The sequence below is a fragment of the Mus musculus genome, chromosome 10, assembly GCF_000001635.26.
Source record: "Mus musculus strain C57BL/6J chromosome 10, GRCm38.p6 C57BL/6J".
Taxonomy (NCBI): domain Eukaryota; kingdom Metazoa; phylum Chordata; class Mammalia; order Rodentia; family Muridae; genus Mus; species Mus musculus.
The window spans coordinates 98298172-98325866 of NC_000076.6; the positions used below are offsets into that span (position 1 = coordinate 98298172).

The window sequence follows — 27695 nt, forward strand, 5'->3', positions numbered from 1 at the left end:
GATAGATATACAGATATACATACACAGATATGGTAGCTGCCAAAAGTTAAAATGAGGTAAAGGAATCTGAGCAAGGATATCAAAGGGTACATACTACAAAAAGACATACCTCACAGATTTTATTCAATCATCTCATTTAAATAAATAAGTAAATGATAATGTAGAAACAGCAATTACATCACTCCTGGAAAAACATAAAGACTGTGGCGCATATATCACCACCACCACCATCATCATCATCACTATTCTCCCCAGCACTCACAGCAGTTGAGAAAATGAAATAGATTTTAATTAAGTCGAATCATATTTAAGAAAGATTTAAGCTAATTCGTTACGAGGTTCAAAGGGCTAAAGCTTAGAACAGACTGTCTAAACAATGAAGTTATGATAGAAATTTTATACTATATACAGTACACAAACAAAAAAGCATTACAAAAGAACAGCTTAAGAATTTGAAAATTATAACAAATAACTTAAATTTTTATTATAAAGGGAACAGTAGAATTGACCTATAAAAGAAATTAATCAAAAAAAAAGTCAAACACAAAAAGTTCAAATTGTATAATCTAAGAAAAGAAAAGGATGGAAAAAAAGAGCAGAATCTCAAATAAAAGTGGGAATCTCTTAAATACATATGTTTTGGAGTCGCAGAAAAATGCAAAATGAAAGAAAAATTAAATGCTGAAAATGAATTAAAATATTAATTTACATGTAGAGGAAGCTAGATAGCATACAAAACAAACAAACAAACAAACAAAACACTTATAGTCATATTCACCAGTCAAAATATTAAAATGAAAGGAGAAAATAACAAAAGGAGTCATTACAAAAGCGTAACAAGTATACAAATGTATCTCAGTGTAGTCATCCAGCTGCTTTCCATGAGGAACAGCAGAAGCCACAGTAATACAATGTAGCTAGGCAACCATATAACAGGGCACAGACTCTCTGCTCCTCCCAGTTGAAGAGTTGTCAGCTGTCTCCTGAAGCTCTATCCCTGATGCAATGCTAAATGTCTGAGTGAATGGATTTGGCCATAGTACATGCCTGGTCATCATCATCTCATCATCACCTTCAATTCTCGCAAAATGTATATTTTCACCATCCATGACCCCTTCACTGACTGCATGACATGGTCTACATAATCCAGGACAATTTTCCCCAAAAGCAAGTTCCACACTACAGTAATGGCTGTTAATAGAAAATGTGTCATTAATAGAAGGCGATCTCCATGTTTTATGAACAAGATCCTGCGAACATTAAATGGTGGTAACACTGTACCAAGTATTTTGTGGAGAAGGCTGTGAAACACTTGAAGGCTCTATCCTAACCACTCATAATTTCTATTCTTTCTGCTCAGGCCTCCATGTTTGTGATGGCCATGCAATTTGCAAAGAGAGCTATCTTGCTTGTCATACCCCAGACACTAACCACTTAGTTTTTATTTGTATTAAGCTTTAAAACTACATTTATTTATTCTGTCTCTGTCTCTCTGTCTATCTGTGCGCGTGTGTGTGTGTGTATTTTTCTCCACGTATTAGCATGCATAGCACATATGTAGAAGAGGACAGAATGCATGAATTGATTCTTTCCTTCCACTATGTGAGTCCCGGGGTTTAAATTCCTTGAGGCTTGGTAGCAAGTGTCTTACTGGGTCATCTTGCAGGCCCCACCTTGTTCTTTATAAGACAGAGTCTCTCATTGGTCCGTAACTTGCAGCCAGCTAACCAAATATCTAACTCTGCTTCCCCAGCAGGGACATTACCATGTAGTCTGCTATGCCAGGCTTTTGAAATGTTGGTTCTTGGGATCACACTCAGATCTTGATGCTCTCAAGGCAGGCAATTGATTACCTAGGACATCTTCTCCTCTATTAAATTTACTTCCTAAAATGGTGCTGAGATTTTCTCCATTCTTGGTCGGTCTGTAATCAACCATCTCGAATTTTGAATCGCCCTGTTTTCATCCCTGTTCGTATCCACTGAGTTCGTTTAGCCAACTCTTGTAGGAAATATCCTGGTCCTCAGGAAGGCTGGTATCAGAAAATAAAACAGAACAACATTAATTCTAGTGACTGAATGTTAAAAAGTCGCCTTCGATATTATGGAAGATACTGAATGACCAAGAGAAATTATAAAGTAGGCCACAGAGAGCAGCAGAAAAGCTGAGAACAGAAGGAAGCCCCATTTCTCTCTAACCAAGCTCTGCTTAGAGTCATTTGAGCATCTTACAAGGCTATCCCCATGACAAAAGGGAAAGCACACAGCTCTGAGAGTTTGTTGACAGCAATACAATAAAATCTCTAACTCTGTGTGAGGCAGTGTCCCACAAAAAAACAAAGTAACAAAGAGAACAAAACAAAATATTTGTTAAGTAGTACTTGCAATTGCTGCTGTATCTTCATGGTGGATGTCCATAAACACATACAAGTTACTGCAGTTAATGTCTTAGGCTTCATGCTATTATTACCATCATCATCATCATCATCATCATCATCATCATCATCATTATCATCATCATCATCATCACCCCACCACCATCACCATCATCATTGCCATCATCGTTGTTGTTGTTACTACTTTTTAGAAACACTCTCATACATTTCATGCTGGCCTTGAACTACTGATACCCCTGCCTCCACCTCCAAAGTCCTGGGATTGTGACACAAGCTGGTGTCACAACACCATTTTTTTGGTGTGTGGGGGGCGGGGGGGATACCAGAGATTGAACCTAAGACTTTATGACTGCTAGACAGGCGCTCTACCAACTAAGATACATTCCTGCCCTGGAATGTTCATTTTAAATAAACAAATACATGAGTATTATAGTTTTATTAATAAAATATATTTTCAACAATGCTTTCTATAGCACAAAATGTTTAATTTCCCTGGTCAAGGTCATCCAAGAACCTCATCATTGTGGAAGGACTCATGAGTACAGTCCACATTATTACTATCAATCCAAAGACCATTAGTTGTTCCTCTGGAAAACTCCACCATTATGGATGTAGGACTATCCAGAATATCAATTGTAGATGGATCATTGCTTCCAAGGCTGTGGGCAATGTCATTCCAGATTTGAAACTATATTTTTATATAAATTCCAATTATACCCATCTTTTTCCTGACCTACCTTATCTAATGGTAGTTGACAAAACAGTCCCTCTGCGTCCATCTCAGAAAACCAATTACAGAACAAGCACAGTTTTTAGAATGATGAGGAACATTATATGATGATAAGGAAGTCAATTATCCAAGACTATATAAGACTACAAGTATGACCAAGGGAAGAACAAATGTGAGAAGCAATAGATCCCACCTTCAAAATTTAATACAAAGCTACATTAATTAAGCAATTTGACACTGGCATTTAAAAAAAGGCAAAGTAGTCAATGGATTAGAGTCAAGAATTAGATGTAAACTCACCATGTATAGTCTAATGACATTTCTGTAACATCCAGAACTATTCAACAAGGGAAAAAGAGTGGAGGTTTATATCAAATAGCAGGAGGACAAATGGACATCCCCATACAAACTATGGAGTCAGAACTCTACCACTCATCATGTACAAAAGTATAACTCAAAATTGCTCACACATGTAAATCAAAAACTTCCAGAGGAATGATTATAATTAGTAGGAGGAAATGTGAATACTATTTTGAAATTTTAAGTTGGAGATTATATATATATATATATATGTTTTTCCAGACAGGGTTTCTCTGTGTAGCCCTGGCTGTCCTGGAACTCACGCTGTAGACCAAGCTGGCCTTGAACTCAGAAATCTGCCTGCCTCTGCCTCCCAAGTGCTGGGATTAAAGCCGTGTGCCATCACGCCTGGCAATTTCTTAAATGACACTAAATGCAAAATCTATGAAAGAAATAAAGATTAATTAATTGTATCAGAATTTTTTTCTTCAGAAAATACTATCAAGAAATTGTTAACTTCAAAGGATGAATAGATGGTAGATATATATCATCTAAGAGAGACTAGTAAACAGAATATAGAAAATGTTACCAAGTCAATAACAAAAAGTAAAAAATAAGCCAATTATAAAATGGGGAAATTATCTCAATGATCATTTGTAATTTACACGATAGATTACATTTGTTGAATATTCTATTTAGGAAATAGCCAGAAGAAGTAACTCAAAGACTTCAAGATTGATATGTGGCTGCCTAGAGTTAGAGAGCATCACTAAAGATGGGTATGAAGACTCATTTTTTCTGAAATTTAATGTTCTAAGCTTAAAATACTGTGATTATTATCTGTGTCTATAAATACACTGAAATATCATTGAGCTATATACTTTTTAAGTTGGCATACGTAACAGTATGTTAATTTTGCCTTAATAGAGATTATTTTAAAAGTTGGCACACAAATTATCTTGTAAAGAACAACAAAATATAAATAAACCTGATATGGTTGCATAACTCATGACAGAAATCTCCAGGGATAGTGAAGGCCATTATTGCATATAACATAGCATAACATGTTAAAGGCTGTTCTGAGGTACATAAAACCCTGTCTATATGTATATGCATGTATGTATGTATACGTGTGCATATATATTTCATGGACATATATTAATAATTAAAATATAATCATCCTAATAAATGTTTTCTCAATTACTAATGTTTTTTGTTTTTTTATTTTATAAATTAATTTATTTTTATTTATTTAATAAATTATTTTATTTTTATACTCCATATTCCATTCCCCCTGAATCCACCCCTCAACTGCTCCACATCCCACACCTCCTCCCCAAACCCCCTGTCTCCACATGGATGCTCCCACCCCCCACGCCACCTGACCTGACCTCTAAACTCCCTGGGGCCTCCAGTCTCTTGAGGGTTAGGTGCATCAGAATGAACACATACCCGGAAGTCTTCTATCTTCTACTGTATGTGTGTTGGGGGCCTAATATCAGCTGGTATATGCTGTCTCTTTAATGATTGAGAGATATTTTCTGCTTTAAATGCTTTGCTTTCAATTTGAAGTTTAAACATTGAAAATGTTTTGTGTGTTATTTATGACTTAAAGATATAAGAATTATGTTTTGACTCTGTAATGACATTTTTGATGCTTTCTGGATGTTTAAAATGAAAAATCATTCTCTTCCTAGTATAAAATATTCAATCAATATGCTAAATAAATGCATTGCATTGCCTGCGTATGTGGACCACAAAGACCAAGAACTGTACAGACCACATGTACAAACATTTTTACTTGTATCTTGTTCTTAGTGTCTTATCTTATATATATGTTCCATAAAATAAACACATTTGCCTGTTTGCCTAACATTTGCTAATTTGTTGGTCCATCTCTTTTTATAACTCTTTTCTGGATTGCTTCTATTTAAACTAAAATGTCATTTTCATGTTTCCTACTAATGATCATATTTAATATTGATGGTAATGTATATTTTATTAATCTGAGCATGTATGCATTTCTTCCTTCTTACTGAGTCTGAATAAATTAAAAATTACATTGATATTTATTTTGTTCTGGGACTTTAAACTATACTAATTCCATTGTTCCTACAGGGAAATGTCATTAACTCAGTTTTTGATCCTTTGTAAGTAATCTGACTTTCCTCTCTCACTACTATTAAAAGACTTTTTATCAGTGTTTGAAAATTCTGTACATGGGCAGAATATGTTTTTCCTTCTTTCCTTTTCCCTTTCTATCCCAAATTTACATTCTTTAATTAGAAAAATTAAAGTCCCAAGGCCACTCACTGGGGCCAGTATGTTCATGGGGAGAACCATCTACAGGGTTCAGAGGGCACAAAGATTGTAGAGGCATAAGTAGCAGATGTTATCCTGAGAAGCATTACTAGACATGACTGGTCATTGTACACATAAACCTATAAATATTAACTGAATTACAAGACCTGCAGAAAATAGACAATCAAAGTCTCCATGTCAGTGGAAGAAGAGTTCATGAATTTCCCCCCATAGCTGAGCAGCTATTGGCAACTGAAAGCTGTATGGAACAGAGAGTCAGTTTTCTTCAGGTGTGCACCTCTTTTGCACAACTATGCTAGATATGCTCTATTAAAATTTTTTTTAACTTAGTATGGTCTATTTTTTGGGGGGGGGTTGGTTTGGTTTGGTTTTTTGTTGTTGTTGTTTTTGTTTTGTTTTGTTTTGTTTTGTTTTTGGTGGACCTAAATGTGTGTTGTTTCATTCGTTAGTATTGATCAATATATATGGTATTCCATGAATATGCATCAGTTTTATTTCAGTGTAGCTACTATAAAAATTTACCTAGATGGAGTATGCACTGGGAAAAGAGAAGACAGCTCCAAGCCACAAAGGAAGACTATTAATACATGTCCTGGTTGTAGTGTAAGGTCATTCTATTCATACTATGAAATTCTACTCCTTGAGGAAATAACCTTTAGTACACTACCATGTCCTTCAGAAGGAATTCCTTGACCTCAGGTTTCCAAATGACTGTGTACATTGAACCTCATCACAAGTGAGTTTCTGAGCCACCTACCAAGTCACTAAGTTGAGAAATCCCAGTAACAATTACAAAGTCAAAATGATTTCATCAGAATAAAATATGATCAGCAAGTGTCAGAGAACATGGGTTGTTTTAGAAGCACATAATTTGTGACTATATGTGATCACTTTGTGTAGCTTTGAATTGGAATATAGGTTGTTGGAAGAAGAACTGAAGATTAAAATTCTAAGTACCTCCAGGACCTCAGGAAACCTATAAGACCTAGGAATCCCAGAAAGGCACAGAATTCAAAGCCTTCACATATATAAACTTCACAAGTTTATATATGCAGTAAGTATTTCCTGAAGAAGAGGAGACTTTTAATAGCCCTTTTGATTTTCAGATTGACAGTTGCAATATCACAGTACCTCTACTCAATTAACCCTTATTTTGCTTAATAATTGCCCCCCAAATATAAGAGCAGAGATGCTGGCAACTTATATATGACAAGAAGAAATCTTGTCCCTCAAGGAGATGTTTGTTATAAATATATATGCCACTTATATATGTCTACCTGAACCTCAGTGTATTTAGAGTTTAATACCATCTGTAGTTCCAAGAATCTGTTGGGTTTGGAACAGATTTAACACACATAAAGGAATAGTATGGTTGGTAGTAACTTAAGGATGTTAGGAAACATTGATATGGCCATGTTTTGACATGTTTCTAAGGTTAGCAGAGGCAAAGGCTGAAGATAAAAGTGATATAGAGTAAAACATGGTGATGAGCATTAAGAGCCATCTCTAAGACTGAAATGACCCACACCACAAAAAATTATGGGTTCTTTTCTTTTTTCTTTTATCACAGTGCTTGCTTCTAAGTTTGTGTCAGGAAGAAACCCTAGGCAGTCCTGAGCATCATCCACCCAAATGAGGATGGAAGAATCATTCTTGTCAGTGTGGCTGTGATGTCAACTGTAGAGTCTTTGAGTGACTCAACATGTCTTTCAAAACAGAATTGGTTGTTCTGCTGTAATGAAATAAGGAAGAACACTTTGTAGACTCCAGGATCTACCTCAGATGGCAAATTTCTGAACTGTCAGCTGTGACCAAATATGAAAAAAAAAAAGTACCAGCTCTGGTCATCACTGCCCAACACAGGATCCTTCTAAGAATGGACTTTGTTCCAAAAATTCTCATTGTTGTAAGGTGACATGTATTTTCAATAGACTCTTTCTGTTCTCCTTTGCTTTCTCTTTCTTTAGTTTTGACAGGCGCCAGAACTGAGGGTTTTCCCCTACTTTCCCTGAACATAATCTTTTCTTTAGCTGAAGTTCAACACAAATGTTTCCACCTCCATTTCTCTCTCTCAAGAATCCTTCACAATACAAAATTCATGGATAATATTTTTCTTAAGGCCTATTCTAAATCAGGCTGTATTTTTCCATGTAGCTTGTGGTACTATTGCTATGTGTTTTTCCTAATGACTGGTTTATCATCAATCCAGAGTGGATGCCTACTAACAGTGGAAACTCCCTCTTCATTGTCCTTCAAACCAACAAAATGCATCTAACTTCCTCGGTCACTTCTCTGATCTTCCCTATCTTGAGATGCTCATTTTAAAATCTTCTTTAAATTTTTCCACATCAAATATTGTTTCCTTTAAGATTTTTGTTAAGACAGACAGTTAATCTTGGGTCTAAGTGATATATCCTACAACCAAATAGATGTGGAGTTCTAGTAACACAGTGATATTGGATTCAGGAAAACTAATGATCTGATTTGTTTTTTCATATACAAAAGTCAAATTTATTTTATACAAGGTGAACTTTTACCCCATTTTCTTAACTTGCTGCAATAAAAATAACTTTCAATTTTATAAAATTATTTTAAAGCATTTGTCTTAAGAGCTACAGAATAGTCCAGCCATGTAAACCATGATTTAAAATTTGACTCTACTAATGCTGTGTAATTATATCCTTTTTTAAAACTATAACAATAACAATGCAAGTCAGAAATCTCCTGATATCATGCAATTGACTTTCATGCCAAGAGCTAAAGAACAAAGTTTCCAATGACTTCATGTTTGATGCAGAAACCTGGTGAGAAGCCAGAGGACTAAAGCAAATGTCACTTCTCAAAGCTTTCATAAAACCTGTGGTGGTTAACCTTATGTGTAAATGTGATTTGACTGCTGCATACCCATATGTTTAGTCAAACCTTTCCTTAGATGTTTCAGGAGCAGGAATTATCATTGAAATTTAGCCAAAAGTGGGATCCAGCTCAAGGGAAGGCCCAAGGCCAGACATTATTACTGAGGGTATGGAGGGCTCACAAAAAGGGACGTATCATGACTGCCTTCTGAAAGATCCAACAAGCAGCAGAAAGAGTCAGATGCAGTTATTTGCACCCAAACAATGGAGAGAAGCGGCTGACCCCTAATGTTGAATTAGGGAAGGCTGATAAAAGCTGAGGAAAAGGGCAGTTTGGTAGGAGTATCAGCAGTCTCAATTAATCTGGACCCCTGAGATCTTTCAAACACTGGACCACTGAACAGAGAGCATAATCCAGCTGATATGAGGCCCCCAACACACATACAGTAGAGGATTTCTTGGTCTGTGTTCATTCAGAGATGATGCAACTAACCCTCAAGAGACTGGAAGCCCCAGGAAGTGTAGAGGTCAGGTGGGGTGGGGCGTGGGGGTGGAGACATCTACGTGGATACAGGAGGATGGGGAGGAGGTATGGGATGTAAAACAGTTGGAGCATGGATGGGGGGATAAATTATAGAGTGTAAAAAATAAATTAATTTAAAAAAGAAAAAAGGAAATTTGCTAATAAATCCAAATAAATTGTATTCCTTAGTATAAATGGGCCTTATGCAGTCATCTGAATGCAAAATAGTGAACCCTTCCACAGAAGAGTAGGATTTCTTCCTGGTCCATTGTCTTTGAGCTAAAATATTACTCTCGCCATTCTTGGGTCTCAAAACCAAGCATTACCCTTTCATGAGTCTACTTAAGTCTATTAGCTTTTGGACAATGATTACTCTGTCTGCTCTTGCCCATCTCCAGGTTACTGAGTACAGATCTGGAAACAACCCAGGCAAGGTAATTTTGAAAGCTGATGCTTTCATTTACTGTATATCTGATCTATTTCCTTGGGTAACCCTCAGTAATAGAAGGTGACAGAGTTTTCCCTATGTAAGTTTCATACTGACTATATGATCTCTAACACAAGCAAATAAATAAAATAGCAAAGAGACAGACCTGAGAAAATAGCAGAAGGTATAGGACCCAATGGAGTCAGATCAAAACCACAAGGGCAAGAGCTAGGACATCTCACAATTGGGACACAGGTCATTTACATAATAGAATCTGTGGTATCCCAGCTCTCCTCTAACCCTGATCTAAACACCACAGGAGCTTGACTTTGAAGGCTGGGCCCAGAGCCATATGTGTCTGCCTGTGATTCACTTCCATACTCCTTAACCTCCAAACCCTAATGGACTAAAGTAAGTTGGTGTGGGTGGGAAGCAGGGTTGAGGTGGGTTTTAAACAAATGTTAAAAGTCTAAATCTAACCTACATAGCACTTGCTACATTTTAGTAAGGTGAAGTTCTTAGAAACTCATGAAGTCTAGCCAAAGTCTGTGTAAGGATAAAGTGGAAGGGGATGTGGCATTTCAGAGTTAAAAAAAAAATTTGTCCATTGAAAAAGAATTATTTCAGGAAAATCAATCTCTATTAGTCAAAGTTCTCTAGGGGAACATAACTAATTTTGTGTGTGTGTGTGTGTGTGTGTGTGTGTGTGTGTGTGTGTGTATGTGTGTGTGTGTGTGTGTGTGTGTGTGTGTGTGTGCGTGTGTGTGTTCAAAGGGGACATATCAGAGTGGCTTGCATATCCAACCAGTTCAACAATGACTATCTACCAACAGAAGGACCATGAACCTAACAGCTATTCAGTGGACAAGACCAAATGTCTCACCTGATCTTCAGTATATGCTGGAATCCCAAAAAAGTAGGCTCTAATACCAGTGAAGGCATAAGCTCACCTGTGAGAGCAAGGGCAAGCAGGCAAAGAGTAAATGCTTTCTTCTTATCTGTCACAGACCTGCAGCCAGAGGATGGGGCCCAGGCTAAAGGTGGATGTCCTTAATTCAAAAGGTCTGGAAAGGTCTGGATGAAAGTTGATTCTTCCCACTTCGAATGATTTAATTAAAACAAACAAACAGACAAACAAAAAACCAGATGTGTCCAGACGCTTGGGTTTTAGTTAATTCCAGATGTAATCAACTTGGCAACCATCATTTGTCATCATAATATGCACAAGGCTTAATTAAACTTTTTAGTAAAACAAGTTACACTAGTTGACTGAAATTAAGAAAGTATTATAACTTAAAACTCTCTCCTATCCTTTTCAATTGATTCCCAAGGATAGATGTTCAAAAATGCAATTAAAGTTGTGAGGCATTTTTGGTTAGAAAATAAACAAGAATACATTTAAACAACCTTGTGTTAAAAGGGCGTTATGAGGAGAGGCCCTTGGTCTTGCAAAGATCATATGCCCCAGTACAAGAAAACACCAGGGCCAGGAAGCGGGAGTGAGTGGGTTGGGGAGCAGGGCGGGGGAAGGGTATAGGCGACTTTCGGGATAGCATTTGAAATGTTAATGAAGAAAATGTCTAATAGAAATTTTGTTAAAAAAACAATTAGAACTGAAAAAGGGGGGCTTTATGATATTACAGGAGTGTCATGGAAATCTAGGATTAAGGAAGGAGAAGGGCATTGGGTGTGGGCAGTATTCCTGAACTGGATCCTCCTTCCTTTGTACAGTTGTGCTTCTAATCCTGTCTCTTAGCACAGGAGATTCTGTCCACCTCAAATGAGTATGGGATTTCATATCGGAATCGTTATATAATCTTTGAATAGTGGTTAATATTCTTATTTGAGGAGACCTGTCTTAATTGAGATTTTCTTTTCTCAAGAAAAAATCTTAACCAATTCTTCCAGCTTTCTATTGGATCCTTCTTTCTTGTTTCAGTGATTAATGTTTCTCTTCTTCGTGTCCTAAATTATATCAAAGAATTCATTTATAATCAGACTCATTGTGCACAGCTCTATACTGATTTGATAATTATAGCTTGGAAACATGTTTAAGCATTTGTGAAGCTAAGAACAACACCATCCCTTTCCTCTGCATTTACAATTTTCAACCCGCCCCCATATAGATGAATCTCAAAATCATCTACTGAAGATTAAATTAGATACAGGCACTACTTCTTGCACTTCTGCCATATGGTATATGTATATTTCTGATCTTTTTTTGTTTCTGAGTAAAGTAAGTTCAGGTTGACTGTCTGCACGTGTTGCTTCTTACAGTTTATAGAGTTCTCACAGTTTTCTCTTGAGGTGATATTTCTCTTATTTGACACATTTTCTAGTTTGTTTTTGCTGCTCTATAGGGCTGCATTAATTTCTTTCATGTATCACTACATGGCCAGGGACATACATCTTATTCCTGCTAGTAATGCTATAAGTGTATTGTCTTCATATTGGGGTTGCTTTTTGTATTTTATGTAAGGTCAGTTCATACTTTATGTTAGACTGTCACTGTTTCCTTTAGGTCCGTGGGCAAATGGATCAGGGCTGCTGCTCCTGCCTCTGTTAATGATAGGGTGTGTTTTTGGCTCATAAGCCACAATGCATTCTTCTGAGTGGGTTCTAAGAATGACAGTGTGCACTGAAGCAAAACAAATATTCCATGAGTGCATTATTTATACTTTATTGACCAAGAATATCTGTGCTCACAAAAATCAATTAAACAAAATCCCAAGTTGTAGCACTTTCCAAACAGTGCCCTAAAACTACAACCTAAACATTGTGGTACTAGTAACAAAATGTACAAATAGCCTGTGGCTGTGGCCCTAGTTGGTCATTCTACTTTCTCCAACAAACCAGCCATTGCTCATAGGCCAAGTCTGAATTCCTTCCACCTCACAACCAGGTACACCAACAAGTCTTGTCCTTCTCAGACAATCAGCCAGTATCTTCTTGCTTGGGTATTTCTGAGGGAGGGTAAGTACTCTGGGGATGCTCAAATATTTTAAAAGAAATATTGTTTTGATAAATACATTATTACAAGCAGACAGACCTAGTTAGATAAATGGTTTTTCTGTTAGAATGGTTGCTATACCAGAAAGACCTCTGGAAAAAAGCAAACTTCACATCATGTTTTCTGTATGCCTTCCCTAGAATTGGACATAGGGTTCTACAAGATTCACCCTAGTGGAGGAACTAGCAGATTGAATCTTCAGTAGTTGCCAGCCTCAGGGCTGGCATTGCTCATTGAATCCCTCACAGGCCTATTGTCAGTACCACTCCCTCTGTCCTCCAAGGGTCACTAAACTGTTCCTGATTGAGCTGAAAATAATGCTATCTGTATATATTCACAATAGTCCCAATGGGAGGCTTGTCATCACAGTAACTCAGAGAAAGGGTTGATTTTGTTGTTGTTGTTGTTGTTTATTTTAAGTAAAGTTATCAAGCAGAGGAGAATACAAATTGCAATGTTAATTGGAGTTGCTACATTGAAAAACAAAAGAAACAGGTTGACTCATTTAGTTTCTATTGTACTGTAGCAATCATGTTATTTCTATATCTGTCCTAGCTACTTCTCCCAGAGTCCCAAATAGAAATAAATGGTCCAAGCCATAATGAATACATTTAGCTCATAATACAGTTTGCATTTTAATTAAATTTATAGCTGCCTAAAATAGATTCTCCAACTGCACAGAAGTCATGCAAGTAGCAGGCAGAATGATAAGGGTGGTAACTTTTTTTTCCCATTCATTCAAAAGCATATAAACTGCTAAAGATATACTTTTCAGTTGTTATCTGTCCTATTGAGAGTTATTACAAGAGTATGGTTTCTTCTCATGTACACTGAAATGGGGCACTTTTGTCTGATACTGTTTTAAATCCATATTATCTCAAGTGTGTTTTCTTACAATGCTCATAGATACCAAGTGAAGCTTAAATTGGTTCTCTTTATCTCTCTTTCCCCCTCTCCTCCTCCTCCTCTCTCCCCACTCTATCTGCCCTTCCTCCTCCCTCTTCCCCTTTCTCTCTCTTTCTTTCTGCCTCCTCATGATACTGAACATACACACTGCAGAATATTTGCTACAATGTCAGGTTACAGGCTGAAAAGCCCTAGTCCAGGAACAACCAAGATTGTCAGGTTTAATGATTATACCATTTACAGACAAAATGTCCCGGTATATTTCCAAATAATGCTTTGAATTCAGATAGGCAATAAGCAGCAGGCAGAACGTTTACAACTCGAGCTTTGTAGACTGGACGTGTCTAATAACTCTCTAAATTTATTACTCTTTGAAACCCAGATATGCTATTTACGCCAAGGTTAGCAACTCTCAGTCTCCCCTTTATGCTTTCCATGTGAAAAGTTGAAAAACCTGTTAAAGCTCCTTTTACTCATGATTCCATGAAGGAGCTAATACAGTAAAGTTTCTCCTTGGAGATTGCTCATGATGGGGCTTGGAACACATAAATCCAAGTTATGACAGCAGAAGCAGGAAGGTAACTATTCCCTTTCTTCATCATCCCTGTAAAAGCAGGTCATAAGACCCCACTCCATTCAAGATGACCCTTCTCTATAATAAAATGAAAAGAACATCTTTAGCTTCAAGTGTTGGATCTACCAACCACAACCTGAAAATGTAGCCTTGCCAAGATGACTGGTTTATCACCATGATCTCTTCAGCCCTTTCAATTAGCAACTCTTAACAAGGCTGAGCATAAAAATGCACAAGTCTACACTTCCTGACTCCTTTGTGTATATCATTTCTGTTACATAAAGCCTAGGATTAAATAAATAGGCATGTATACCTCTTAATCTGTATTTTGTTATGGTAGCCAACTTCATAATCTTAGCAATTAGTGACAGAAAGATATTTTTTGTGTGTGCTTTACATTAAGAAGGCCAATTTTTTAGGTATACTATGATGCTATTGAGATCAGGAGACTCCAATAACGCCTACTAATCTGGTTAAAACCGTGTTTATACTTGAAACTCAGCCCGGCCTTTAATGTGTGTCCTCTTAATTCATTTCTTCATTCTAGCCTTTCCAAGGGGCCCAATAGACCGTGTCCATTTTTGAACTTTTAACTGTACTAAGTGATGCTATAAATTGGGGGAAATAGCCCAGATATTAGCAGTTCAGAAGAGCAGTCCATGCAAGGTACAACAATTGAATCCACATGTGTGGGATGGAAGCCAATGGTTACACAAATAAGGGAGGAATTAAAAGGATGTCTCCTATGATACCTACATTCACATCTGGTATGAAGTCTTAGGCAAACACATCCTTCACTTAAACCAAACCTAGTCCTCAGACTTCCAGATTTAGAATTAGTATTACAGTAAAGTTGTTTTTAAAATTTTCTCTAGAGGACTTTAAACATGAAATTGACCTCTTATTCAGAGACCCTTACTAGACTTTAAATATTCGTTCTCTCTTATTGTTAACACATCAAAAGAAAAAAAAGGTATCAATATTCAAAGTAGTGTTGTCTCAACTGGCAATGGATTTGAAAAACAGAGGCATTTTCAGTCATCAAAATGGAAGAGACTATTGGCATCTAATGTTCAAAGATCAGATATCCTGCTAAATGTCGTACACTACATAGAAAGTCTACATACACACACACACACACACACACACACACACACACACACAGAGGGAGAGAGAGAAAGAAAGAAGAAAAAGAAGGAGGAGGAAGAGGAGCCGGAGGGAAGAAGAAGAAGACATTAAATGACAATGATATCAAGATGACTCATGCAAAAGGTGAAACAAAACTGATTTTGTTGCACCTGAATAATAACATGAAAACATATTTCTAACATTTTGGATTTATAACTAGTGGTGGTAAAACTGTTTCCTCATAATTTTAAGCAAATAAAATACTCCATTAAAGTATTACTTTGACTTTTTTTTCCAAATTAATAGGTGTTGAAGCTAAAGATGTGCTCAGCTATTGAAGGCATACACTTCTCTTATGAAAGACCTGATTTCATTTTTCTAAACATTGGGTGGTTCACAACTGCCTGTGGCTACAGATCCAAGCAGCTCTAACCCCTCTGGTCTCCTGGAGTCCCTGTGCTTACATGCAGGCACCTATAAACAGAAGCATATGTACAAGCACAATTGAAATTAATTACCATTACAGAGTGTGTGGGCTCAGAAGCAAACTCCTGCCTCGGATACTTTAGATCCTCAATGACTCTAGAAGCAAGCTTTACTCCTATCTGGCTGATAGTTATACGATTCAACTGAGCACACCTTCCTCTTTTTGTACTGACAGGACCCTCTCCAGTCTGTCTACATGCATACCATTCCATAAACACAATAAAAAGATCTGAAACTGTTAGTCCTTTGGCTGCTCAAAACAGAAAACATAAAAGAAATAATAATAACTATTGATGTAACTTTTTACCACTTGAATATAATAAAGAATAATAGGTATCAGACTAGAGAGATGGATAAAGCTAAATATCAGACAGAGTAAGTAAGGATGCTTGTCTTCAAGCCTGGTACTTAATTTAGATTCCCCAGATCCCACATGGTATAAAAGAACCACTCTGGACTCCTCGTTTATCATACATAGATGTATACTCATTATCATACAAGTGTATACACACACACAAGAAAGAAAATAAGTGCAAAAATGGGAAAAATAATAAAAATATAATGTTTGTCAAAAGTAAAGAAAATAAGATAATTTTTAAAAATTGTAATCCATGAATAGGAATAATACACCCTTAGTGGAAAGTATTTTTTTTATTATGCTATCTAGCTGTCAACAAGAACCATGGACAAAGTGCACACCCCCTCGTCTTACCCACTGTGACATCCACTCACAGGAATCCTATCCACTCATAGGATTTTGAGTCTGAATGGCATGGCATGTTTTATTTTATTTTAGTACACAAGAGTTATGAGGGTTTTCCTTGATGTTTTAGTTGGGAAAACACAAATGAACCCAGTCTCTTTTATTTCACACATGGTGCATACTAAGTATAAATTATGAAAAGAGATGCAGATATCTTACAGCATATAAACATTTTAAATTTACACTTTATAATCCAAGAAACTGAAATATAGTTTCTTTATTTGCTCAGAGGCCCACATAGAGTGAGTGAAAGAGCCAGTATTGCTATGGTAATAGGAAAAAATGCTAATAAACCCATCACCCAGTGCTGCTTGTCACTGTAAGATATGACTCAGTTCTACTTCTTTTTGTACATGAAGGAGCTTGATCACTGGACTTATGTTACCCTGTGCTGCTCCTTCCTCACTTAACAGTGTGTCATCATAAGCATCCTTCTAGGTAAGCATCCAGCATTTCCCATTAGGTGCCTAACTAGCAATCCATTGGCACTCATTCCATAAAAGGAAATAAGGATACCACAGAAACCTAAATCAGAAAGAGATGACAACGATGCTTGGTTTTTCTAGGCAAGTAGATTTGGTAAATGCCAGATAAGCTCCATTAAAAAAAAAATAATCTATTTAGTGTGAGATGCATTAGATGACTTAAATGGCTAATGGACATGATGATTTTACAATGGGATTGCAAAAATTAATAGATAGAAAAATACATCTCCCCCCCCATAATTGCAGGAGAACCATCTATCAGCAGATAAAGCAATGTAAGGTTGTCACATTTTTCTCACTAGAGAGCCTAACATAAGCTCTTTTAAGTATATGTTTTAAAAAATTAACCATTGTTGCTTTATTTACACACCTCTCTAAATATATAATAAAACAAGGGGAGTTATGAGACCCAATATCACGTTTTCAAAGGAGCTGCACCACTGCACATCCCCAACTTTATATACAAGTTTCCAATTACTACATATCCTCAACTGTGTTGCCTTTTGCATTTTCATAATAGGTCTGATAGCAAGTAGGGAGTGAAATCTCACTGTGGTCCTGGCTTGCATTCCAAATGAATGCACATGAATAACAAAGGTTGAGCAATTAATCACATACGTGCTGAATATTTATATATTTTATTCAGGAAAAAAATGCCTATTCAAGTCTTTTGCATGTAAGTTGATTAATTTTGGTCACTTATGAAGATTTTTCTATATATACATTACATATTTTCTTTTTATTAAACATGCTATTTACAAATATTTCCAAATTATAAATATTCCATAATTTGGCCTTTTATTTTTTGATTGTTTCATTTTCCTTTGCTTTTTAGTTTGATGTAGTCTAACCTGTTTTCCTTTTATCACTAGTGCTTAAAAACAGTATCTAAGACATGCTTGCAGAGCATTTTAATCTTGATTTAGCCTTCAGATCTTACACTTCGGTACTTAGTCCATACTCATAATTATTATGAGTAAATTTCCTGGTGTAATATAAAAGATACAGAAACAATGTCCTTCTTTTCTATGTGAATGTTCAGTTTTCCTTAACAACCTTTGCTGAGGAGTGTAGCCTTTTTTCATAGGTATCATTGGTACATTTGTTAAAGTGTTGTGAGCAGAGCCAAAGAAGCCTTCAGTTGATTTGTGAGGAGCAGTGAAAGTCCTGAGCAAATGTGTGTTGTGAGCATGTGCGCAGCCATGTTAAGGACCCAATTTCTTTGGACCACAGGGAACTGTCAACACCTTTCCCCAGATTAGGGCTCAGAGGGTGGTAAAGTTTTCTTCTGTTCTGAAAGCTAGTGTTGACAGTGTATATATCAGAGTTTGTAAACAATCAGTTACTGTAGGCAAAACTAGCAACTCTACATTTCTCCTCTTAGATGTTCTTAGAATGAGACTGCTCACCTAAAGAGAGCTCCTACTGGGACTAGCTAACCATAATCTGTGTGCTGGTTCAAATAAATGTGCTAAGGTTTCCTGTTGTGGCCTAGTTAGAGCCACTCCTTGACAGTGCGTACATCGCACCTGTCCCTAGCTTTTCTGCACATGTGTTTGTGTTTCTATCCTTTCTTCATTCCCTTCCTGACCTAGCCATCATCAAGACCAAGCCATGAAGGTTGTAGTCCAGTGGACTCTATACACTTATCCTTGCATTTGGCATCTCTACTATGCTCTTTTGTCTATATATGTGTGTGTTTTATGGTTGTTGCATACTGTTTCTGTTATTCTTGCTTTATAATATATTTTTAAAAGATAAAACATGATGCCAATTGCTTTGTTCTTCTTTCTCAAGATTACTGTGAGCCATTTTAAAATTTTCATAAGACTATATACATTTTAGGATTGTATTTTCTACTGTTTTTTAAAAAAATCTATTAATTTCTTTATAATCCTAATTTTTGTGTTTATATCCCAAAATAATTGGGATCTGTGTTTCATTGTCTATCCTTCAAGATTCATTGTATTCCTCACAACAAAACAGAGTGAAATAACCTAAACGCCCATCAATAGATGGGTGGATAAAGACAGTGTGGTCTGTACATGTAGTCAGGATTATTGAGCCATGAAAGAAGGAGATCTAGAAGGACATAATAAGGATGAACTTGCAGAACCTTAAACAAACCAATGATATAAGACCAAGTCTATATAATTACACTTACTTGTAACTACATTACAGTAATTAGACTCCCCAAAGCAAAAACAAAGGAGGAGATTATAAGCTAGGAGGAAAGACATATATTGTTCAGATTCAGTTACTCAAAATCAGAATATTCTAAGTTTACCTCTTTAGTATAGTACCCATAGTAAGGCAACCATAAAATACACATAAAACTCGGTCAGCATGGTACACCTCATTGTTAGTCTTCTCACCATGTACAAAGAGAGAAAAATGGGATATGGGACAAAGAAGAAAATAAATTCAAGTCTCTTGGAAGTGATGGAATTTTATGTCTTTATTTTATGTGTATGTTTTGTGTTCATGTGTGGTATATTCATAGATACATGTACAAACCAGAGGGCATTGTCAAATGTCTTCATTTATTGTGCTGTGCATTCCTTTTGAGGCAGGATGTCTCACAAAACTTGGAGCTTTCCAGCAAGCTAGAATGGCTGGCCAGAGCCTTATGCCGCTATGTCTGCAGTATGTCATACCCATGATTATGTGTGTGCTGATATCTGAACACGGGTACTCACACTTCTGAATCAAAAATCTTCCCAACCATCCCATCTCTTCATGCCCAAGGTGATGGTTATTTCTACTACCTTGATAATGAGGTAGTTTCATGGTAGTGTCCACAGAACCAAATTATTTACATTAAATACATACAGTATTTAGTAAATTATTTATCCTTTGATAAAGTTGGAAAAATGAGGTGGAAAAAAAGAAGGCATCAAGTGAAATATGAACAATATTTTAAAGGCTGTAGTAGCATGAACAGCTATTATAAGTGTTTCACTAGCCTTACTAAATATTACTTTAAAGCACAATATTCCAAAGCATAAAATTAATCAACATGTATTTGATATAAATATATTTTTAACAAAGTTTTGGCACATACATCTCTTTCAGCCGACATTTTTTTAGGTGTTGTTTATTTTAATTGTTGTTAACTATGATTTAGACCACATACAAGGAGTGTTTACAACTGAATGTTACAATGCATAGCAATCAACTAAATACAAACACCGGAGCAACACTGCATTGTGGGTTTGATTTATCTCATGGTATCTATTATATAAGTTAACATACAGTCTTCTGACATGAAACAAATGTGATTTTTAATGCCCATGCAAGCATGTATATTCATAAAAATGTAATTGTAAATGACACCTTCATATTTCCTCATCATAGTAGACTTTCTTGAATGAGAACTTGACAGTGAGCTGTGACAGTATCGAAACAGCAAGACTGCTTTTTGCATTCTATAGAAATGATCCATAAGAACACCCACCTAGATGCAGTCAGACTTACACAGTGCCTGCAAGGAGGAAGGAATTAGCTGAGTCGACCATAAAAAAAAATTGATAATAGATTGCAGCATAGCAAAATAGGTTGAGTCAGAGGCAAACCACATAGCTACTTAATAAGTCATTCCTGTTTGAAAAAGAACAATGAAAAGCAGTTCAGGAAGTCTTGGTATTTACATAATAGCCATTTCATGTATCAATCTTCTTTAACTATTTTTTTCAATATCTGTTTATTTTATGCACAGGTATATTTTTCTGCATGGATGCATGTGTATCACAAGCATATCTGGTACCCACAGAGGTCAGAGAAGTGTACCAGACCGCTCTGGAAAAGTTGTGGGTGAAAGAATTGAACCCAGATCTTCTGTAAAAACAACAGGTGCCTTTTACTGTTGAATCATATCTCTAGCCTCAATAATTCTGTTTTTTTTTAATTCTCAAATAGCTGGTCACTGTTTAACACATTTGAATAAATGCACTGCATGCTTAGAATAGAAAAAGAACAAAGTGAGAAAATGTGTTCACAGTGGTATAGATAAACCTATATAGTCTCATGGGATGTGTCAACAGCTTTAAGAATACAAGTTTAGCTTTTGTGTTTCAGGAGTTTCTGAAATGCAGCAACAATTATTAAAATCATGCAGATGAGCAATTGAACCACAAATAAAGTTACATTCTTTAATAAATAAATAAAGTTACCAGTTCATATGGAAAAGAAAGACAGGGTAAATGAAGAAAGAGAAAGCATCCACGATCCTGTTTAAAGAAAGCTTGGGATTTTTCTGTTCCTTTTCAAATTCAGTTGAAGATTTTAATGTCTTAGGTGTGGATATCAAATAATATATTTTGTGAACAACTTATTCTCAAATTTTGGAGCTATGTTAATCCACCATGTGTATTATGGTTCTAGATGAATACCAGTAAGGCAATGCTCCTTGAAAAGACAAATAGAACATTTCAACCAAGGAGTGCAGTAGTGGGAGAATGGACAGTGAGCTAAGCAAGCAGAGTTAGGAATAGGAGATCATAACATGATGTAGGTGTGCTGTGCTGCTCTCTAAACTTAATCACACTAAATCTCATGTATTTGGCATGATAATTCGCTAACTGGAGAAGTTCTTTTATATAAAAATTAGTTGTGTAAGAAAAAAATTAATATTCTTTTAGAGATCTGGACCCTCTGCTAAAATGGCCATTATGGATTTTCCATAAACAATAGAAAAGGAATAAAAACTCAGGGATTTGTAAAACTAATAACTGAGGGATAGCAATTGTTTTTCTTTCAAAAAGAAACTTGAAGCATGATCAACAGGCATTGCCTTACTAACTTCACTATTTTCTCCCCATTTTAATATTTAAGGTCTCAGTCTTGTGAGCTTTTGGGCAAGAAATAAATCAGTCTGATCTTAATAGCATTGCTTGAAATGTATCTGTAACAAATATTGAAATGCATTTTTACTAATTGTTTCTTTTTGTATAAAAGAACTATGGAAAACTTTAAATAGTCAGTGTTATCAACTGTTACCAAAATAGCAAAAGAACCATAAGAGGGAAAGAGAACATCCTACTTGAGACAGAAGGCGAAACTAAGAAAGAGAAGCAATGAACATTGATGACCTGAGGGCAGAAAGAAACCATTGGCTGGGGAAGAAGGGAGTGATCAGGATGGGCAGAGACATCAGAAGTGTGTGAGGGAGAATAACAACTGAGAGTATATGAGAATATTATAATGTATCCCACTACATTGTATGCAAAGCTTAAAAACATACAAAACAAAGAATTGTCCTCCCAATAAATCATCATTTCCAGAACGCTGCCAAAAAGAATAGAGCTATTAGCCTTTGGGTAACATTTGAGGTTTGCTTTCCAGCTGTCTGCTGACTTAGTTGAAGAATAAGAAACTGTTCTTCGTAAAGCACATTGCAGTCAATCTGTCTTTATCGTTTCATGCCTGCCTTATATAAAATCTAAAGCAAGTTTCATTTCAAGGAATTGCAATGCCCTTAGGAAGTAATCTGCTAACTGGTGGGAACAGAAATGATTTAGAGTTTAGAAAAGTACAAGGCAATGGGATTGGTCTTCCCAAATGTCGAGTGGGAAAATAGTTTTGGCTAAAGAATAAAGGAGTGTTGACATTCAGGTCCTAGATAAGGATGTAGGAAACAAGTTGAGTGGAAACTTCAGGTCCTAGCTGAGACCAGACATGGAAAAACATATTCCAGAATAATATAACCACAATACTCCAGAGAAACTCAGACAGGTTTTCATAGAATGGGAGCACAGCTTGGGAGTATTTTGTTCTGTTCTACGCAGTTGAGCCCCAAAATGGGATGGGGATAATGAAACTGAGTTCTTTTGGCAGCTGTAAGAATTCAATTGTTTCCTTAGATATAAATGTCTTAGAAAATGAAGTAGAAATAAAACAACAATTTTGCAGAAAACAGCATTATGAAAAGAAATCCAATTTGCAAACAGAAAAGCAATTTGCATCTTTGGACACTAAAAATAAATTAAGTCTCTGAATTAGTTCAAGTTTAGTAAATCAGAATATTATCTGGCCTGAAAAAAGCAAACAAACAAACAAAAATAAAACCTCATTCTTTCTGGTTTATTTTTTAAAGACTTCTAGATGAATTTATCATTTTATTACATTCCAAAATTTTATGATTCTTTTGGTGAATATGATATCAGTACTTATAGGACAATTGCTCTGGATGTAGTGATGTTATTTGCCTAGATTGCTTAAACTATATCTTACCAACAAAAAGGAGCATGAAATACAACTTATTTAAAGGAACAAAGGTGTATTTCTTATTTTGTATGTCCTGTTAAAGTCAACAAGACAGTACTTGTCTCATACTATCAGGTAAAAGTAATTAATGGGTCCTTCTGTCTTGAGTAAGGCTGAAAGTTGCCATAGAAGACCAGTCAGCTTGGGGAATCTTTTCATTGTCACTAAGTGAACATTGCATAGAAAGTTCTTGCATACTCAGTGCTCAGAGACAACAGCCCCCTCCGAGTGCCTGTGCTTTAGAAAGTACCATCTTATAACCAAGAACAAAATAACTGAATCTGTCTCAATACTAGTAATGTTTATCCTTGTGATATTATAAAGATATTATGAACTATCTCTTATCAGAAAAAGACAAACATAAGGCAAAAATACAAATACTAATCAAGGCATGTTGGTACCAGGAGTGGGGTATTGCTGTGACAGATTTGACCATGTTTTGATGAGGATTATAAAAGGACTTGGAATTTTGTGCTAGAAAAGCTATTGAGTTTTAAGACATATGTGGGGACCCAGCTTAAGAAATTTCAGAGGGAATATTAAAGACTCTATGGGACCATTGCTATTTTGATTTTAGATTCTGTGGCTCTGGTTAGCTGGAGCTAAACAATCAGCTGTGATTAACAAGATACCAAAACTACTGAAGTGAAAATTTTATGTTACTGGGACAATTGATGCGAGTCAGAATAAGCTAAGAAATTAGTGGTGATTAAGAAGAGACCAGTATCACAGTGGTGAAATCTGGGAAGTGTTTTCTGAGAGTGCAGAAAAGGTGTGTTCCAGCGATAGGCAAGGTTGTACCATGTGCTGGCAGCAAGACTTGGTAATGTGTAAGAGTACCAAACGTTACTGATTTTGAAAGCAAGAAGGGTTCACCCAGAATAGCTAAGGCATGGCACTGTGAGAGGCCAGGAGAGGCCATTAGTGAAGGTGAAGCCTCAATGTCAGTTGAAAACCCATGACAGAAGGGGTCATTGTATAAAAGTCGAAGCTCAAGAGCATGAAGAGAGTCAGGTGAAAGTGCAGCCCAGTTGCAGCAGAAGACCCCATTGTTTTGGAGATGCCAATACCATGGTATGATCACCAAGAACAGCAGTAGCAGTAGAGTGGAGTCAGCCAAGCCCAAAAGATAAACTGTATGGTACAGAGGCCAGAGGTTAAAAAAAAATACCCTAAGACCTTTGGAGGAATGAAAAGGTGTTGTGGATAGCCCTGGGGCTAATTATATTTCATGTTAATTCTGTTCTCCTGTGAGTGGTTGTGAACAAGGAATGAGTCAGCACTCAGGTGATTTCCTATATACCTGCTTCCCATCTTAATTTGTAAAATAAAGGAGAGCTGATGATTGGGCAGATAAGCACATGGCCTGGAGAAACTGCAAGTTCTAAGGAGTCTCATAAGCTGTGGAAGATGGTAGTGTAGTGGCAGATCTGCCTAAGATCACACAGCATGTAATCATATTAACAGTGTGTTGTGTCTTCATTGCCAGGGCATATCTGGGTTGGAGAGATTTACCGCAACAAAAAAGATTGTGTGTGGATCCCAGACATTGAACAATGAATTATTTATACTGTTGCGGTTTAGTTTTGCTTGGTTCAGATTATAATTATGCCACGGTTCTTCCCTCTTGAAGAAAATACTTAATTTAATTTGGATTTCTACTTGCATTCATAGCTGAAAGACCTTGAACTTTAGATAAAGATTCTGGATTTTTGAGGAGATTGAATACTTTAAAGAGATTGAAATTTTAATGTGCTTGGCTTTGTAAAGCCTCTGGGGCTTCTGTGATATTTGTTTTTAATGTAAGATCTTGGAGATGAATAAGAAAGGAAGGGTTTTCACTTAATGTGTTTGTATGTCAAGTTGACAAGGGGTCAGTTGTACTGTATGGTTGTTTGTGCTAACTTGACACAAGTTAGTATTATCAGAGTCAACTGAGGAAGGAGCCTCAGCTGAGAGTTGCCTCTTTGAGATCCAACTGTAAGGGATTTTCTCATTTATTGGTTGATGGAGGAGTGCCCATATCATGGTGGGTGGTGACATCCCTGTGCTTCTGTCCTGAGTTCTGTAAGAAAGCAGGCTGGGCATGTCATGGGAAGCAAGCCAATAAGCATCACCCCTCCATGGCTTTTGCATCAGCTCTTGTCTCTAGGTTCCAGCCCGCTTCAGTTCCTGTACTAACTTCCTTCAATGATGGACTATGACCTAGAAGTATAAACCAAATAAACTCTTTCCTCCCCAACTTGCTCTTTGGTCATGATGTTTTATCATAGTAATAGAAATCCTGAGTATGGTGGGAGCAGACCAGAGATATCAGAGACACCAAGATGTTGGGACAGTGCTGCACTGGCAATGCCTTTAAACAGGCAAATAACAATTGCTGTGACTTCAGAACAAAAGAAACTGAAGACATGAAACTTTGGGACAAGTTCATGAACAAAGCAAGCTGAATAAATGAGCAAAGAAAATGAAAATCCAAAAGGATCATTTCTAAGTCCAAAATGGACTTCTGGGGGCTTGGAAGGGTGATCTTTGATGGTCATTCTCTTTCAAGTTTCCTAAAAAAGGAAAAGGTCTCAAAGAAGCCAAGAGCTGTACTGGTACTGTAAGAATAAGGATAAAGACACAGTGGGGAGAGTCACAGCCTCGTCTGAAAAGCCTGGGCAATCCTATCTGACCGAGGGAAGCCTGCTGGAGATCTCAGTATTGCCAGAGTCTGGATGGATTTGGCAGGTCTCTCTCACATTCAGACTGAGAGGCATGAGTGAGAACAAGATTCTTAGATGAGCGAAGCTACAAAGAAGCCCGGCTTGCATCATTAAGTAGAAAATCTCTATCGTAATTGCTTTTCAAAAACATTTCTAGATGTTCATAATCATCATTTAGTACTTTAGAACAGATCTTCTATTTCCTTGTGTATTAGTAGCTAAATCTGTGACATCCCCAAATGAAGATTTGGTGTTATTGATAAAGAAAAATACAGCTATGAAAGCAGCACAAATATACTGAGATACAAGCCGTGGTGATCAGGAATGATAGCATTGGCCCACATGTTTCACTGCCATATAAGAAAAGACATGATGGGGTAGTCTGGATGGAAGTAGGGTCCTAGTGGGCTTCACCTGCCTTACAACGATTTATTTGACATAGTTGGGAAAGCCATTGTTGTTAAATTTCTGTGTCTTCATTTAACATTATCTGTAGTGTATACAATCTATGATGAGACTGCAAAGGGAAGAGAGCAAACCAGGGACCAGGTTTCCTTCCACCATGACTTCTGGGTCTACCAGTCACAGTCTAAACATATTTTCTGCTTCTGTATCCAAGTTTCCTGTAAAATATTACACATCCTAAGAAGCAACCTCTGTGAAACATCATTTGTTGTGTCACTCCAGGTTAACACCAAGTCATTGATGGTATCTGTCAAAATATGACACTTCAGCCAGCTGTCTCTTTCACAGCTCATGCATACACAGTTGCTACTAGGTAATTTAAATGGGAACAGCAGGGGAATAGAGGCTTAGTCATGATGGGTCAGTAAAGAGGAATGCATAGTACAACACTGTCCAGGGCAGGATATTTCCTATTTTAGAAAGAGGATGATTTCAGTGAGTGGAACTTAATTTATCAATAGTTCAGGCAAAAGAAATATAGTCTAGATCTTGAGTGACAAGGAGCCTGGGTAGCATTCAGAATTTTAGACCACTGAGCTTTCACTTAGAAGCCACAGACCTGCACCAAAGTTCTCAGAGAATAATGGGATAAGGTGGTGAAAGAAAATAGCAAACTTAGTAAAGTGGAAATTGGCATCAGAACTGGTGACGGGGTAGCACAGTCAATTAAATGTTTGAGTTCAAGTCTCTAGAATTTATGTAGAGATCCTGCTATGCTGTCATTTCAAAAGGTTGCTAACCAGCCAGCTCAGACCCTATCTCCAAAGAACAACCCTTGAAGTTGAGTTCTGGCCTCCACAGGCACATGCACGTATGTGGACCTGCACAAGCATCCAAGGTGAGCTTAGCTTAGCTCATTTTGTTTTGTTATTTTGTTTTGTTTTGTTTTGTTTTTACTTTTGGTTTTCTTTTTTCTTTTGTGACATGTTTTCATGTATTTCAAACTGGCTTGGAAACCCACTCATTGAAATCATCCTATATAGCTACTCCCTGTGTAGCTGAGAGTTATCATGAACTTCTGGCTCTCCTATGTCCATTTCTTGAGTACTAGCACGAAGAGCATGTGCTGCCATGTCTCTTTTATGTGGCACCAGAGATGGAAGCAAGGGCTTTAGTTACTAAGGCAAGTGGTCTACCTACTGAGACTACTGAGCTGCCTCCCCTACACTACACCAGGTTTTGACTAGATTTCTAAAGAACATCTGGCAAAGTCACTTTACTGTCTGATCGGGAGCAGTGTGCGGAAAGGAGCAGGTACCATAACTTACGGTCACAGGGAAGTCATGCTCTGCATGGCTTTTGGTATTTCCTGTATTTAAAATGTTTTGTTTTTCCAACTTTGAGAAATATGGTC

At 36.8% G+C, this 27695-nt stretch overlaps 1 long non-coding RNA gene across 1 annotated transcript in view; it reads right to left on the reverse strand.

The window, feature by feature from the left end:
- Positions 1 to 1755: 1755 nt before the first annotated feature.
- Positions 1756 to 27695, reverse strand: part of Gm8633 (predicted gene 8633) — a 51941-nt gene continuing 26001 nt past the window's right edge. Inside the window, exon 5 of the long non-coding RNA NR_045179.1 lies at positions 1756 to 2032. This is a non-coding gene — a long non-coding RNA (predicted gene 8633). The remainder of the gene's footprint in view (positions 2033 to 27695) is intronic.